The following is an 18,012-nucleotide window of genomic DNA, read 5'->3' as shown; positions in this document are numbered from 1 at the left end:
ACACTGTTTGGTATTGGGGGATCTAACTAAGCAGTGTGCGCTCTGAGTTTTGATTCAGGTCCAGCTCAGGCTTATCCATCTCCCAGCGTTGAGCGCATGACAAGTCCACGGGGGTCTAATGTCTCAGCCAGATGTGCATGTAGCTCACTCTGTTTGTGCCCTCACAGATACTTAAACACCATTCTGCTTTATGTTTCTTTGTTGATTCAGTTGCTTTTCTTGATTGTCTGAGCTGTGCGGAATGGAATGTTTTTATGAATCGGACGATCCAATAACAGTTTCATTTCAAGTAATGGATGCATCGCAGTGGTCACACACACTGTACAGTGCACCAGACAACACCAGTCAGCATTCAATGCGACACCAAATCCATATTTTATATTAATGTGATTACAGTAATGGCACTCTAGAGTGTGGCGTCTTACCGGTTACTTCCATTACACTCCACTTCATTCGATGAGCGGTTTCAGCTTTGACTTCTGTTTCATCATTTTGGACGTTGTGTTTCAAGTGGCGTAGCATTCGTTCACAGAGCGACACGTGTTTCATTCTGAGCATTTGGACGTCAAGGAGATAGATAGATAGATAGATAGATAGATAGATAGATAGATAGATAATTACAATTATTACAATCCTGTAATATGAGCGTAATATATATGAGTGTGATTATGAAACACTAATTTTCTATTCTATTCTACACATTCAGTTTATATAGAAGTGAAACGTGTCCATCTGCAAAGTCTACAAGAAGCCAGTTTATTATTTTCCATTAAAATTATGATCTTTCTTCTAGCTTGTCACAGATTGCGTTCACATGTGCACTAGTGTCCTGGTGTCCAGTCACAAGTCCTAAGAGGCTCTGGACAAATTCAGAATATGGCATTTGTGTTGACCTCAGATAAATTCATATCCCTGAATGTATCATAAATGCAGTAGTCTAAAATGTTGCTGTAGTTGAACTGGTCAGGGATTTGATGTTTTTTTTTTTTCATCTAATCTGCCAAGTACAGTTAATTCTTTCGTTACTCAAGGATAAAACAGTTTCCTCATCTGTCCAGAAGTGAGACGCATTCATCGTCATCTTTATTTGTGTTTTTATTACATGCATGTGTGAAGCTGCAACTGCTGAGGAACTCAGAATAATTATTTTTTGATTATTCTATCTGACCCCAATCACATTTTTTGAAAACAGAATGACTATCCAGGTTTTGAAGGAGGGTACTTCAAAAACCCAAATATAATTGGGATACTTAAATACAGTGTTGGGGGCTTAATTGCAGAAGAACGGTTATTATTTAATGGTAACTTAGGAAGGAATTATCAACTACTCAGAAAATCATCGACAGATTAATCAACTGGAAATGTTTTAGTTTGTGCTGCCTCAGATTTCATGTATGTGAATAACGTAGTAGCGTAGTACAGAGGTGCACTACAAAAAAGCATCCCACTAGTAAGTTAAACAGAAGAAAGGTGTTGGACCGACGCCAAAAACTACTTGGATCTTTGACCCAGATGCCAATAAAATTTGCTTTTGAAATCTCTAATTAAACAAAGTTTGAGTAGTAGATTTCCAGAGGGAAAATGGAAAATCCATAATGAAGTGGGTTCATTCAAATGCCAGTAACAGCATCTCTCGCCCTTCCTATCAATGACTCTCTCTCTCTGTCCAACTCCCCACAGCTGGAGACAGGGTGATTGGAAGTGACTGCATGGGGTAAGAGGGGTTTCCGCTGACACGGGACAAGGAGAGGTCTTTGTGTGTGTGTGTGTGTGTGTGTGTGTGTGTGTGAGTGTGTGTTTGCATGTGTGATTCAGGAGACTTGATTGAATGTGGCTTTCAGGGTGTGGGGGTGTCAGGAGCCCCCGCCGGCCACTAGAAACCAAGGGTGCATGACAGAGAGCGAAGCGAGGATAAAGTTGACAGTCTGCTCTTTATATAGTCGGGGTTGTACAAATGATCACGGGGGTCATGGAGTCAGAACTGAGGCAGGGACTAAAAGGTTTATCCGTAGATTTAAACTCGCTAATTTGACCTAAAACCATCATTCAAGTCCTGTTTGAGTCACAAATCTAATTTAAAAAAAAAAAAAAAAAAGGCATTGTATTGGAAACATGCTTTGTGTGTGTGTGTGTGTGTGTGTTTTGCGGCCCACTTCAGAAACACACGGCAAAGAATTTAATTGTCCTTCAAGAAGAAATGCCAGGCTTTTTATAAGCGGCGCTGGCTGCATCGCCTGCGTGTGTGAGGACTGTGTAGGCTGCGGCGCGGCTGGTGTATAGATGGGTTTCATATAGCACATGCGGTCAAAACAACTTTATGAAGAGAGGCCGCTATTGATTCGAGCAGCGGGCTGCCATATGATATCAATAACGGCTCTATCGCACAAACACACGCACGCCATTCAGCATGGAATCCATCAATTCTCTGCTGTGAACCGCGAATTGATCACACTAAAGGGACCGATACCCACTGTGCGTAAGTGCGTGTGTGTGTGTGCGCGTGTGTGTGCAGGCTGAAACGTTTGTTGCCCGGCCGTGCAACCATAACTCCACTGTGCCACAAACCACATGCTGCCTACTAATAATTCACAATAATTTCACATTAACGTTAGATGTTTTTCTGCAGAATTTATGCGCCAACACTTCATATACAGCTCGTCATAAATTCATCAAGTGGGCGTTCAAGAAAATCGGCCCCGTGTCGTAACAATGCGAGGCCCTGCTTTGTTTTACGTGTGCCGGTGAGAAACAAAATGCGCGTCAAAGTCCGGTTTGATAGAAAGCAGAAGAGTTATAAGGAGACAAACCACTTAAATAATACCAAGTAGAAATCAACTGGGAAATTCGGTGATGCAACACAGGGCAATTGTATAACGCTGCTCTCCTAAGCCAGCTGTTGTAACTGTAAGCATTGATTCGAGGTCCAATGGTGTGGTGGCATTAGAAAATACAATTGTGCTCATGGTTTTTCTGAGTTTACTGTTTCCATGAGTTGAATTAGCACAGGCCTTTATTCGCTGCTCTGGTGGGATGAACCGGTTATGTGATGGCGCTCTGGATTGAGATGGAAAACTTAAACGAAGTCGGTGTAGCGAAAGCTTGCGCATGCAGCGAAACACCTCCGGGGACCTTATTTTGGGCCGGAGTCAAACTTTTTAAACATTTTTTATCAAACTTGACAGGTGATTCTATACATGCAGTTTTTTTATGTCCCTGTAACTGCTGAAGGTATGGCTCCCTTCCCGTTCGTTTGGAATGGAGCCTGGTTTTGTTTAACCTCGTGCACCAGATGCTTCGTTACGCGGGGCCCTGTGGGAGGCGGTCCTTGGAAACTGTTTGGAAAAGGTCAGGCACAGAAATGGAGTTGCAAAATCAAAGGACAAATCACCGATGATGACCACTCCTAGGAGCGCATAAATAATGAAATTGCTTTCTGCTCATATTGCTTCTCATTTCATCATATCTTTTCTATTGAAAAGCAACTTCAACAAAGTAAGCTCATCTATTTCAGTTAACGTGAAGGCATATTTTGTTCTATAGAGGAAAAAATGTATGGCTTAACTTATAGTTGTGACTTCGACGGCATAAACGGCTTGACGGCTAAAGTGTATGGCCCGGACCTACAGTATGTCATACCTACACCATACCTACATCATACTAGGTTGTACCTACACTGTACCTGCATCATACCTACGTCGTACCAATGTCGTACTTACACCGTACCTACGCCGCACCTACCTACGTCCTACCTACGTCATACTTATGACATACCTAGATCATACCTACGCCACACCTACATCGTTGACACACCAGTGCTCAATGTAGAATGGTAAGAATAAGCTAAGCTTTAGTCCTCATTAGAAAATTATCCCAATAAGAAGCTCATGCCCACTTTCAAAAAAAAAACAAAAAAACTAGCACTCTTAATGTAAGAAATTAATGTTTTCCTGTTTTCCTGTTGCGATATATTATTTTGGGTCTGACACAAATAGAATGCAGACAATTAAAATGACAGATTTGTGCCCCAGCGGTAGTTACAGTATTATGTGTATTACCCAAACTCTGAACCACCACCATAAAACTTTATCTCTTGCTCATGAACACGGAGTACATATTCATTTGAGTGTTATGATTCGTATTAATTCAGGTCTTCGTTTGAACAAACACTGGGCTGTGATTGCTGGCAGCTTGGACATATATACGTTTCATTTGTGATCTGGAACAGCTTAGCTATATAGACAGTTCTCACCGATACCGAGAATGAATTTACTGATGTACTGCGTACAGTCTGAGCTACCTCAGCATCTGTGCCAGCCATTTCCTCACTGTCCCAGACCTTGGTCTTCACACAATGTCACTTGTTGTGTGCAGAGTATTTTACAACCGCCACCGCATTACTTCCAAATGTGGCAAGTCAAGTAAAGTGGCCTCGTCGTAAACATTTTCACTTTGAGTTAGTGACACTGAGATAACAGCATTGCTCCTGATGTTGTCAGATAAGCAGCCAAAGGAACGCGGTGGGCTATGGGAAACTCCTAGCACACCCCAGCAAGCCATGAAAGGTTTTGCGATTACTTCGCTTGACAGCACTCTAGTGAACGGCTACCAAAAGCAACCCCTCGCAGTGATGCTTGTAAACAGGAAACCCATCTATTTGCATGCGCGATTAAGCCAACAGCGCAGCTAGGCTTTGTGAAAACACCAAGAACAATATCCGCAGGACAAGAAATATCACCGGGGTGGTAGTTTTTTGTTTTTTTTTCCCTCTACGTGGCTTGTTTTTTGTCTCGCGTCTCACTCTCTCTACGTGATGCACGGCTTCTGCTCTCTCTCCGAATGAGATTCTCGAGGTCTTGATTTGATCTCCAGGCCTCCATTTCTCTCCCCGCCGTGTCCCTCAGGTGCATAGTCTCCCATCTGCTAACTCAGCTCTTTAACTTGCAGCACCGCCTTCCCTTCTCCTCATAAGTCACAAAGTTTGCTTTAAAACACGCACACACACACACACTCGCACACACACACACACTCGCACACTTATTGCCTCTGCGTTCAACCTTGGGAATACACTTAAGGAAGAAGGGAAGTAAAGACGGAGAGGAGGTGGGAAGGGGGGGAGGAAAGGATGACTGTTCTCCTGTTCTCTCCCTTGGTTCATAATTACCTGGTGAGCAGAGTGTGTGTGTGTGTGTGTGTGTGTGTGTGTAGTGTGTGACCCATTGGGGTGGTCCTGCAGCCCCTGTGCAGATTAAATGCTGATGCAGAGTGGAGACAGCTGGGCAGAGTGGAACTCGGGTCGTTAAGGTTCTACCGGCAAGAGTAAAAACAACCACGCGCACGCACGTTTACCGCACAGCTCAAGGAGCCTTTTATTTTGGAAAACAAACAGAGTATCCTGAAAAAAAAAAAAATAGAGAATGAAAACAGTGCCGGTGACAGGCCCTCCATGAGGTCCTGGGACAGAGGGATGAGGGCAGGGGAAGAAAATAAGGCGGAGGAGGAAGGGGGGGGGGGGGGGGGGGGGGGGACGTCTTGTGAAGAAGAAGTGTGTATTTGTTCAAGCAAGAGCTTTCGAGTGGGTCCAACACAAAGTGGGAGATCAGGAAAGACACCTCTGCCGCCCCACCCGCCGTCCTGCTCCACTCCCCCCCCTCCATCCCTCTCCTGTCAGCATGCATGTCCAGTTCACACCGAGGAGTCCTACAGGAACTGAGGGCCTTTGTGCTACAACGATACGCTTGTGCAACAGACCACATGCAAGAGCACCCCAGTGTCTAATTTCTGAAAGGACACTTGCGCAATCTGTTTAAGGAATTTGCGTTTGCTGGAGGCTGACACTTATGTTCCCGCTAAACCGCAGATTCCTTTTAGTCCGATGGCATCCCTGAGAAGCCCATTAGAAGCCGATAGGGCTTCCAAATTTGATGTAGCAATAAAACGAGCAAAAGTCATCTTTAAGACAGGAACATGTCACGTCTGTGATTTGCGGGCTCAACAGATTGGACACTGGGCAGAGTATTTTACGGTAAAGGCCAGTTGGTGCTGAAATATGGTAGAGGAAACGTCCAAATACATTGAGCGCCTGGGGTTCAGTGAAGCCGCCTGCTTTATTATTTGTGAAGCATTTTTTTTTGAGTGAATTGAGAATTTGACATAGTAGAAGGTGGGAAAAGGGCAAACACTCATCAGATAAAATCAGTCCACCGGGAAAGACAAAAATCACCTCACTTCTTAAATTTTGTTCTCTGCAGAGCTCAAAGTCACACCTCTCCATCCGCCATCCTAAAATCCCAAACCTCTTCAAGGCACATTTTCCCTGATGCTTAAATTACATTCCAAATCAAAATGTTCATGCAGTACCAATAATAATAATGATACTAAGTCGGCAGTGGCAAGGTTAACACCGCCCTTTAACAGTGGGAAAACACACACAGAGACAAAGTCATGTGGGGATCTCATCTGCTCTGGGCTAGCCATGCAGAGAAACTGACAAAAGTTCAGAATGGGGGAGAGAAGGGAGAAGCAGAAGCAAGCCAACGATAAATACATGTGTTAGGGTGAAGCATGTTATCATACATGGGGTTGTACATGGTTCAGACATAATGGTGCAGAGACACGCTTGTTGGAAGAAAGGCACAGGGGGTGGGATGGAGGACACCAAGTCAATGACATGTATTAGTGGCATATGTATGCACACTGAGAGGAGAGGTGCATCATTGAAGCGTAACCAAGGCATAGCCCATCTGTACATATATCAACTAAAGGAAAGTTTTATTTCTAAACTTAAACTTATTGGGAGTGTGTCTGTCTCTCAAACCCAAACTTGGGGGTGATGGCTAGAGGCTCTTTTTCTAACTCTACTTCTTACATCTCTAGGAACCACGGGATGGACTTTGAGGTGTTTTATTTTATATAATATGGTGCTAAAATGTCTTCAAGATAAAATGGAGCTCGGTCATTAAGTGCTTCGTATCCTGTATAAGGAGAATGACATTCACTTCTGAACAGAATTTTACATAGAGGCAACTGATTGAAGATAAAATGGGAAATAGGATTTCTGCTAATTCCTCATTGTGCACCAGCTTGAATTAGCTGGAGGATTTCCCAAAGTTGTTTGGATATCCTAAAGTAAGGCGCTGTAGTAGCCTAGAAGTAACACAAGCATAACCTCACATATAACATGTTCCAAATATTTTAATGCCGGAAAGGTGTAAGAGGGCAGCCCCAGTGACTTGTTTTGTGTGTTAATTAAAGGACATATCCTGGTCAAAAACCATTCCTATGTTCGTCACAGTTGTACTAGAGGCCAAGAAAATGCCATCCAGAATCAGTATATTACTAGATAGTGCTTCTGAGCTGAAACACACACACACAAAAAATGTGTTCAGAGTTCAGTCAGGACCACTTTAGTCAAAAAAAAAAAAAACTTTACTTTGCATTTTCAGTGAATCATTCTTGGCTCTGTTTTGGGACCTCCCAGCCCTTCCTACGTGGAAAGCACAAGGAAACGAGAGAACATCTCTCGGCCTGTCCATGTAAGCACTTGGAAGGGCAGTGCAAGGAGAGAGGAAGAAAAGTTCCCCAGACACAGAACAGAGCAGACATCAGTGACAGATATGATAAGCCAGACACAGCATAAAAGGAGGAGCTGGGGTAAAGGTGGGCTGCAAAGCTACTTGCTGAGAAAACAGCAAAGGCTGGTAGGTTAAAGCAGAGTTAAATAAGGTCCACCTATTCAGATTTAGCCAACGGATGTCAGGCTGGTTTATAGATTAACTATCAGCTGATGACACTGGGCTTGTAAATTGAGCTTTAGCCTGAACTAATGCCGTGCTCCAGTTTTGGACAGAAGTTCAAATCTTCATGACTTTAAGGTGAGCTTGAGGGCAGAAATGAGTTCATAATAAGTTGTTTCACCCGGTTTCATGAATACATAAAGCTTTATGTCATCTGCAGAGTAAAAGGAATATATGCAGTGTTTTCTAATAATATTACATGAAGGACGCATGTGAAGTGTAAAAATACTCGCACAGAACCCTGTGGAACTCCATGACTAACTTCAGTATAGGCACAAGAGTCATTCCTGTCATTAACTATGAATAAAGAAGCGTAGTGCAGTTCCTTTAATCCCAAGAGCATGTTCCAGTCTGTAATAAAATGCTGTCAAATGGAGTTTAACGATCTAGCTGGGCAAATATAGACGAGCCCGTTGAGATGATTGTTGGTGACTTTCACCTGTGCTGTCTCCGCTCTATCGTACTCTAAAGCCTGTCTACAGGCATTCATGCACAATTTCATTTCAACAGGCGTTTCAAGAATTTCAGACATGAATGGGAGGTTGTATATAGTAGGTCTGTGGTTGCACCTACATGCAGAGGTTGGTCAGGCAAACATTCTTCTGGTAAACGGATTAGATTTCATTCTCATTCGGGACGTCAGGATTTGTATGGTGGTGCGTCTCTAACCATTAATATTTGCTAGACGTTCAACAGGTGGGTCTTTTAGGTCTTTCAAAAAATTATGAAAGAAAAAAAATCGACAAGTCGAACCACGTAGCACTTTACATGTAGTTTCACTCAGCAGCCAAATCCAACAACTAGAGAAATGATTCAAACTCAAGGATGTTCAAGCACTCATCATGAAGGTTGCAGATTACCCCCTCAAGGACCCCTTCCAGTCCCGGGGCTCCATTTTGGGAACTGTCGCCTTAATAATTTATCCTCCCCTAAGGGCAAATTTTGCAAGCTGCTTCCCTGGATGCAGTTTTTTTTTCACGCGCGAATCGGCGAGTGCGTCCGAAACTTTCTTCGGAGGAGTCGTCTGGGGCCGCGCAGCCAGTCAGGTGGCTGAGGTGCGCCACTGCGGCAGCTGTCAAGGGACGCGAAACAAACGCCCCTCCGGCAGGCCTCCCTCCCGACTTAATTTCATTAAATCTGTGATTTGTTTCTGTTTGTGTGCCGCAGAGTTGGGAGGGGAAGGGGGAAAGGAAGGGGAGAGATAAATGAATGAGTGAGAGCGCAGCAAAGTATGTGTGAGAGAAACAGAAGGCATCGGAGGAGCGATTAGTGCGGTGGTATCCATCATTGGAGCTGCGCTGCTCTGGTCGATTGCCACGGCCACTGAGGAATACTTCATCTGGTCCCAGTGAGAGGAACACGTACACACACACATCCATCTATTATTCTGTAGCGCAAAACTCCAACCGCAGCCCCCCTACTTTACTTTCATCTCGCTGTTACCTCCTTCTGTATTATATATTTCGTTCCACCCCATATTATATTTCTTTCCTTTTTTTTAATTTAACGACACTGCTACATTTTTCCACCCTCTGACCCTCTTTTAAGCCCTTCCTGGTCTCTCTCTGTGCCACTGAAAGCTTGTCTGCAGAAACACCACTTGCCATCTCCATTTATTATGCCAACATGCATATTGCATTGGGTAGGGAGGGGGGTGTTGTTTTCATAGGAGTGTAGGTCCACGTAAGAGCGTGTCTGTGCAAGCATGTCTTCATACGTGCGTGCGACAGCTGGAGACTAATGCGCGCGTGCCGTCATTAATATCACTGAACTCGGAGCGCATCGCTTTGCACAGTTCACTCGGCCAATGAAAACAAGGGCAAAACAGATTTCAACCCCCCGATCTTTCTTTCATGAGCGTATTAATGACTGCGCATGTAATCCGTGGTGGAGCGTGTCTGTTTTAGAGGTTAAGGGGAACGGCATAAGCATGTGTGCGACAGTCGCGGTATGGGACCAATTAGGAAATGAGCGTGTTCAGCTGACCTTTCGTTGAAAATGGAAGGATCAGGCCAGTTTGAACCCATTAGCCTCCCGTCCGCCGCTCTCCTCTTGTCAGTCTCTCCCTGTCCGCTCTCGTCCTCTCTGTCTGGGCCGTCATCATCTTTGTCAAGTCTGTTTGTTCAGTGAAATCGCTGGCTGGCTGATGGGAGAATTGCAGCAGTCAGTGTATCTGGAGCTATTGATGGTGCAACAAACTCACCAATAAGGCAACAACTCACCAGCACAAGTACATTTCATTATGTTTTGTGTGTGTGTGTGTGTGTGTGTGTGTGTGTGTGTTTTCTCTAGATGCAGTAAATTCAGTTTCAGAGGCCTTCCCATCACGGCATGAAATCAAAAACATTCTACGTAATATTTCGCGTGGAGGAATTTTAAGGTATAGAATATCCAGAAAGCGTCATCTATCGGCACTTTAAAAGCTGAAATATGTTTTGGATCAGCACTGAGAGCTCAGTCAAAGATTTTTCACGTTCGTTTTTTTACCACTTTGCCAGAAATTTCTGCTAAGCGGTCACGCCAAAAAGTAACCGACGAATAACAAAATTGAGGAGACGGGCGCAGCGTAGAAGATGATATCAACGCAGAAGTCAAAGGGAAGCGCAGAGGGTATATTTCCAAGCAAAGAAAACAAGTGGGGAGGAAAAAGTTTATTTGTTCGCTGGCGTCGGCGGTGGCGTCTGAGAAGGATTTATATCCCAACGGGGGCCAGGCCTGGCAGAAGGGAGACGACAGAGGCTTGGTGGCGCTTTGGGGGCTCAGCGCCACGCATAAATCACCCACCTGGAAGCGCTACAAAGACTGGCATTGGTTGTGGCGCGGCGCCACCGGCCAACAAGCCGTTTGTGTGGAAATGAGGGGAAACAGGCGCTCCGATAATGGCAGAGAAATCTCCGAGCTTGCCACGTTACGACGCAACACTTTGCAGGAGCTCCAACAGATTGAAGTGAGGGATGGAAATAAAGACAAGGAGGAAAGAGAGAAGTTAAGGGGATGCAAAGAAGGAGGAAGAAAGAGAAGGAGACCTTTGAATCGCAGGGGCGTCGTGGTGTCGGTTACACCTCAGCGCCGCGAATGACTTCTGGATCACGTACGGACGTCAAACGAGAAAAATGCGCGATGATCTCACCTTTGTGTCCAAGAACGTGTCTTGTTTGGTGCGCGTAAGAACGATTTAAAGACTATTTGACTAAACGTTCGCTCCGGTCTCTTGAGTGGAGGCCCGGGGAAGGAAAGTTGGATGCAGCTTCTGCACACGGTGCGTTCCAGAGTTTTCCACCTTCCACAGACCTGGGAGCAGCACTCAGCAGACACATGTGGAAGACGTCAAATCCACCAGCTCAGCTGCGCCAAAAAACAAACTAAAACAAACAAACACTGGTTTTCGCATTCTTACCTATTCATCAAGGGTCAGTTGTTCTTTTACTTTTTAACACCTTTGTGACATTTTGTAACATTTCAGTGTATTAATCATGTATTTGAAGCATTTATTTCTTCTTCCTTTTTTTTTTTTTGCTGTTAACACAACCTAAACATTTAGGGCCCTTGCATTAACATCCATCACAGGCTACATGATCACAAGTGACCAGCTTTAGGTACAGTTGTGAACACTGGACGCATTGAGTGTTTGGAGCATTAGCAGGTGATTTATTGGAGACAACAGCTGTTAAAATATTATACAGAGCCACGAATGATGTTTCCGTTCCGTTCTAATGCCAGGTGTGAACACAGCTTCTTTAAGGTGGTCGCTTGTGTTTGGATTGTCCAGGTTGAATGTTGATGCAAGATCTGTACGGTGCCATTGATCTAATGTTGATTAGGTCATCATTTAGCATTCACTGATAAAACTACAGTGCTCCATCTACTTAAAAAGAAAGTTAGGGGACGTTTTGCATCATTTTATCCCGTAGATCAAAGGAGAGTAATCTTTGTTGGTACAACAGTAATTCTGTAAGTAAAGTCAATTTACTTTTGCAGATGATGTCAACTTACTTTTACAAGTTGACTAAATAGTAAGTTGAAAAACCCACTTTAGTGGGTAAAGTCAACTTGTAAAAGTAAGTTGACATCATCTCTTGTACTTTTGTTAGGATAAAATGATGCAAAAAGTTTCTTAATTTTTTTAAGTAGACGGAGCACCGTATTTTTACTAGTGTACAGCTTAAACCCTTTTCTAACAGTGTTATCTAATGGCTAACCAGTGTTACCTAACAGCTAACCAGTATTAGCTCCGTAAGCTAACTTTATGTAGAAGAAAAAGACACATCTCTGCTTACTTTAAATTGTACTTATTTGCAAATGTTAGCTTGAAATTAAATTTGAATCAAATATTTCAAAACATCTTGCCAACATTATTTTCACATAAAAAGTCTTGAAGCCACTTGCTATTGTTAATTCTAAATTACATCAAGAGTCCCCACTTGTTTTACTTAATATAAAACCTGAAAGACTGCAGTAATTAACCAACTATATCACCAATATTAGCTTAATTCTTACCTTAAAGTCCAGTCTCCCACGTTTTCCAATTTCTTCTTTCGCAGAGCTGGTTGGTTGATGGGATTTACCCAGAATTCATTACATCAGGGCACAGTTGGAGGGTAAAGAGTAAATGCAACAAGCAAATTGTGGTTTTTGAGGGTCTTTGTAAGAAGATTTTTTGAGCCACTTCCATATAGCTTGTTAATGAAAAATATCAAAATGTCTTGTTTTGGACCAAATGTAGACAAATTCATAACATAATATATTCATGTCATGACACAAACTTTACACGTACGGTACGGTAATTACAGACCTAGTTTTTATCACAGGCTTAATTAAATTAAAATTACATATTTTTAGATTTTACTTTTTTCAGTGTTGGCATTGATGGGCTGTTGTGTTTATGATAAACCTTCTGCTCTTTGTTGGTTTCCTCCACCCCCCTTAGAAAAGGATTCTAACTGTATAGATGTGACCTCATGTGTGTTGGATAGCTTGTAGCACCTTCTGTCAGTGCGGTCCAGTAAGGTCATGTTGGTTATGTGTTAGAGATTGTTTGCTTGATGATTGGAAATCAAAGCAGCCAAGTGGCAGGCTGTAACACATGTAAACATGATTTTGAATATATTTTAAATACTGTGAGTGTCAGAGAAATAACCTCTGGTAAACACAACAATTCGTCCATTCAGATAATTACAAGCTTGCTCCTCCTAGGCCGCTAAATATTGCCCAGGAGTCACTCTTACATGTGGTCTTTTTTAAACAAAAACCATGATCTTAATGTAAACTAAGTAGTTTTGCCACCTAGATGAGATGTCACCATGCATTTTTGCACTGTAGCACAACAAGCTTGTCATTGCATAAATAATTATAGCAGCAAATGGAGAACACTGTATTACGTTCTCTTGATAAAAGATACACAACACTCATTTTCCACGTATAATCCTGGAAAAGCACTGCAGCTCAGCAACGTCACTGGGCTTGTTTTCCTGCAACTTGATTTGATGCATTTTTGTATACGCTATATTTCTTTTCCATTTTCAGTGCTTCTCTGGCTGTCTCAGGATATCCTGCCTTGGGTTTGATGAAGAATGCTGGTAGTGATATAATACATAAGCTACTTTTTAGGAAATTGCCATTTGCAATGAATGTCAGCAGACATATGTACAAAAATCCAACTCGGGTTGAGCGGTTGTTGGCAAGACATGGTTAATTTGTGATTTTATAAATGGCTGTAGGCGCGCGTGAGTGTGTGAATGGTTGCATTTCTTTCTTTGTTAGCCCTGCGATAGACTGGCTACGTGTCCAGGGTGCACCTTATCTCAGACCCAATGTCAGGCTCCACAACCCTTTAAGAATAAACAGCTATAGATATTGGATGGATGGATGCATAAAATCAATCTTGGTGCAAAAACAACCCCGGTTTCTTGAGGACACCATCACTGTCCTTTGAAAGGACTTAATTTCTGTCTCAAAGCAACATTCTTATATGTTGCCAGAGCATTTGCTCTTCTAATATTGGTGAGGGTGGGTTAACACTGGAGGTAATTACAGACCTAGTGCCAAAGGACGCCTGGTTCATCTCTCTGAAAAGCCAGCAACTTTGACAAAATGGCAGCATTGAAAGCTCTGAGGACACGCTGCAGTTACATAGCATTTGCAGACGCAAGCGCACACACACAACGCAGGAACTCCATTAACATTCAAAGGGAGTTGAGTCTGGAGTGAGTCTGTGTGAGTGTTTCACTATCATCAAAGCGTGAAAGAGAGAGAGAGAGAGAGAGAAAGAATGGCAGAAAGAAAAGTAAGAGGGATAGAGAGTGACAATAAGATGGAAGGAAAGAGATTCAAGAAAGTAAACAGCGGAAGCTTTGATAGTTGGGGCGAGCGAGACAGAGTGACAGGAATATAGGCAGACGGGGGGTGACAGAGGAAGAGAAGATGGGGAGGTGGGGCTGAAAAGTGACATTCGGATATTTATTTTGCAGAAGACAAACTCCATCCCAGGGCACAGCTGTGACAAGCTCAAAACGCTTATCACCAGCGCTGTCGGACAAAAACCCTACATCTGCGGAGCGTTCCGGGTTTGAGGAAAACACGCAGCAGCCTCGCGGTTCGGAGCAACAATGGAGCCGCAGCGCGGGCCGGGAGTAGCTGTAATCACTTTTGTCTCGTCAAGCTTCAAAGTCTGCGATCACGGTAGCTGTCACTCCAATTAGCGAAATGAGGAATGTCACATTGGAGGCTGTGAATGGCTGTTACATAACAGGTGTGTGAGCGTTTCTAAATAGGACAGCAGATGCCCCCACTCGGAGCCAGACTCGCCGTCTCACTGTCAACTCGTCACCCAGATGACGCCACCTGTCTGTGTGTGTCTGTTTGTTTGTACAGGTGATGTCTGCGGATCTGAAAGAGCGTTTCCCCAGTCTGACTTTATTGTTTCGTCAAACTCCTTTTCCCAAGGTGAACCATCACCACTGGATTAAAGGATGCTGGTATTCTTTATGAAGATCTAACCAAAATACTTGCATACCTGGAGGACCGCAGCCACTTGGGAAACATAACCCTTCACGAACGGCATGTAAGCGGCACTCACAACGTCCTTTTATGAAATTAACTCCCGGGCGTTGACAGGTTGACCTTAACAACTCTGCTCGAAAACATGAACAACAGCACTTTGCTGTTAGTAAGCAGCGCGAGGGGTCGCAAAGAATGAACTCTGGCTAATCTCAGCCTCATAGCACCTCACAGTAGAGTGCATTATCTGATTCAAAGAGGGCACCTTTTATCTAAGCTATACAGAACCCAGATACGCTTTAGGACAATCATGCAAGAAATCCGTTCACAACTTCACTAAACACTCGTCATTCGGGCCCAGTACACATGTCGTCTCCACCCCCAGCTGAATGGAGAGTTTCCTGCCTTGAAAGCTGACGGAAGGACTGGCAGAACTCATGCTTCTTATTTGTTCCAATAATGCAGTTGTCTCCCATATTTATTTATTTATTTAGTTCATTGTATTTTAGTTGTTCTTTACAGAAGCGTATTAGGGCCACACATGAGAAAAAAAATGAGAGGAGTTAGATTTTTTTTCATCGTGCACTTTAAATGACTCGTAATGTCCAGAAAAAAAAAGCGAAAATACATATTGTTGAGAATAAAGTCAAAATGCCATGTTGAGGAAAAAGTAGAAATGTCCAGAATAAAGTCGACCTTTAAATCGGCAGCACTGTATGTGTGTGGTACCACCGGTACTCCGTGGAAGAGTATTGGGGCTTAATTAATAATAATTAAGAATATTAAGAGAATATTATATTGGACTGTTGCATGTCAACAGTGGCGTTGATGTTATCACACACTGTTGCGTTGCCCGCTGAGGGAGGGAACGTAAACTCCAAGGCGCGATCCACCCGTAGAGTCCTGAAGCCGGGCGCAGTCGCACTGTGGTCCGGGAAGTCGCACGCAGCCAGGTCTCAAAACACAAACACTGCTCATGGCACACTCCCTGTGGGACCCAACGGGCGCACACAGTTTATCCATCCTGCCTTGCGTTCGCCATGAGTACAGATGGTACCGCCTGCTTGTATTTCAACTTTTTTCTCTGAACATTTCAACTTTTTTCTCAAAGTGCATGATGAAAAACAAAATCTAGCTCCTCTCACTTTTCTTTCTCCCTAATACTCTTCCATAGTTCTAATTTTCATTTATCATTTCTAATTTGTCATTAGGCATTAGGTTGTTTCTAATTCCTCATTCCTTGTTTGAATTCCTCATGATATACCAGTATTATGAAGATGTTTAAGGTGTCGCCTCAAAATGTTCTGTATGTCGTATCTGGTTATTACCATATTTAGACAACCTGTACGGGACTGAAAGCGAAGTAACTTGGTGATTTGGTTATGGTTTTACCCATGTTTCATGTTGTGGTTTCAGCCATGTTTTTAGAACAGATCCGTGTGTGTGGTGCCTCGACAGGCAGCATAATGTCACAGACTACGCTCACACTAGTAAAACTGTGACATGAAGTGTATACATATTTATTTCTTTTTACAAGTTCAACTGCCGTACCTACCCACTTTGCTCGTAGTGCTGTGTCAGTGCGGGTGACTGCATTTCAGTGTGGCTGTTGAGCATGAAGGTGCTGCTGCTGACACGCTGCTTTGACTGCACATCCTGTGCATCCTGTGCAAACACAGCTGCGTTGGACCTGGTCTAAAATAAAACGGTTTCTTCAAACGGAGGAAGTAATAATCATTAAACTTTAAGCATGTGTACATTGAACTTCGCGGGTAATAACTGTCTAGTTGGTACAGTACAGTAATTTCTCCATATTTGAAGATCTAGTTCAGCAGGTGACAATCATTCTGAATGACAATGACAATATTTAGATCAGCTGGTTGCAGTTTTGGAGACATACGCAGGACGTAGCCTCCTGGTCAGAGACCAGACTGAGGTCTGGTTAGAAAGTGAGTTCAGTAAACTGGTTTGACTTTTAACTTGAATGCCAAATAGGGTGGTACTGACTGCATTCATTTGTCAGATTAGATTGCCTCTTTTAACCGCTTCACAGATGGACACCCTTCAAAGCAGCCGACGCTGACATGTTTGTATTTGTAAGTGATTTGTGGTGCTATATATATATATATATATATATATATATATATATATATATCACTAACAGACAAAATAAAAAAAAGCAAGAGCCAGAGATGCATCAGCATGAGTGCTGGGCTTCAGAATCCGATGGAGGAGGAGCCGCGCAGACAGCATGATGTCACTGCAAAGCAACAACCCCCCCCCCCCAAAAAAAAAAAAAAAATTGTGAAGAAGAAATGTATTTTTGAGTGCGCAGCAGCAGACGCCATCCATCAAGACTCTCCTCTGATGCAAACAGGAAATTGCTGGATGCAGCTTCATCACCCAGCAGATTTCTGAACAGTTGCAGATGGACGGTATATGTATTTGTATAAGTGTGGTTGGGTGGGTAAGGATAAGTGATTTTGGTTGAAGGGGCTTTGGGGCTCAGCCAGCACATGCCACTAAGGCAGCTGCAGCTCAGCAGGGGTCCAGGGATCTGCAGAACGGCTGACGATCCAGCGGGTTTTAAGTACACGCAAATATGCTCACACAACCCTTCTTGCGTCATGGACTTTATACAATTTTTTTTTTTTTTGCATGTTTCGTGTTTGTGCGTTTGAGGACGCTGCAGTGTGTGCGTGTGTGTGTGTGTGTGTCAGACTAAACAGTAACCAAGCACTCTGCTGCTCGCCTCCGATGTCTCTGACAATAACCTGTTATAACCTCAGCTCAGTCAACAGAGGGCACTCTAACCCCTCCGTCTGCATTCACTTTCTCCTTCCTCTTCCTCACTCACACGCTCATGCAGCAGTCACACACACACACACCGATTCCCTTTCCTCCCTAAGATTTCCATCTCAAGCTTCACTTCTCCATTTTCTCTAGTTTCATTTCATTGTTTACTGAGGCATTGACTGTATCTTCAGGTAAACAGTTCCTACAGACAGAGACTGTTCTGTTAGCTGGAATTTCATGAGAATGCAGCAAACATTTATTTATTTTTATTTTTTTTTAAAAAAAGGCACTGGGTTTAATTTTGTCATTGCAGTCTGTCTCTATTTGCGCAGGTGGCGATAAGGGACAATCTTGACGCGTTTAGTGTTGTTTACGGGCTATAAATAGCAGTGCATTAGCTGGTGGCGAGGTCTCTTGTGATGGCTGG

Source organism: Mugil cephalus, chromosome 9, assembly GCF_022458985.1.
Source record: "Mugil cephalus isolate CIBA_MC_2020 chromosome 9, CIBA_Mcephalus_1.1, whole genome shotgun sequence".
Lineage (NCBI taxonomy): Eukaryota > Metazoa > Chordata > Actinopteri > Mugiliformes > Mugilidae > Mugil > Mugil cephalus.
Note: the sequence above shows the minus strand (reverse complement) of the source record.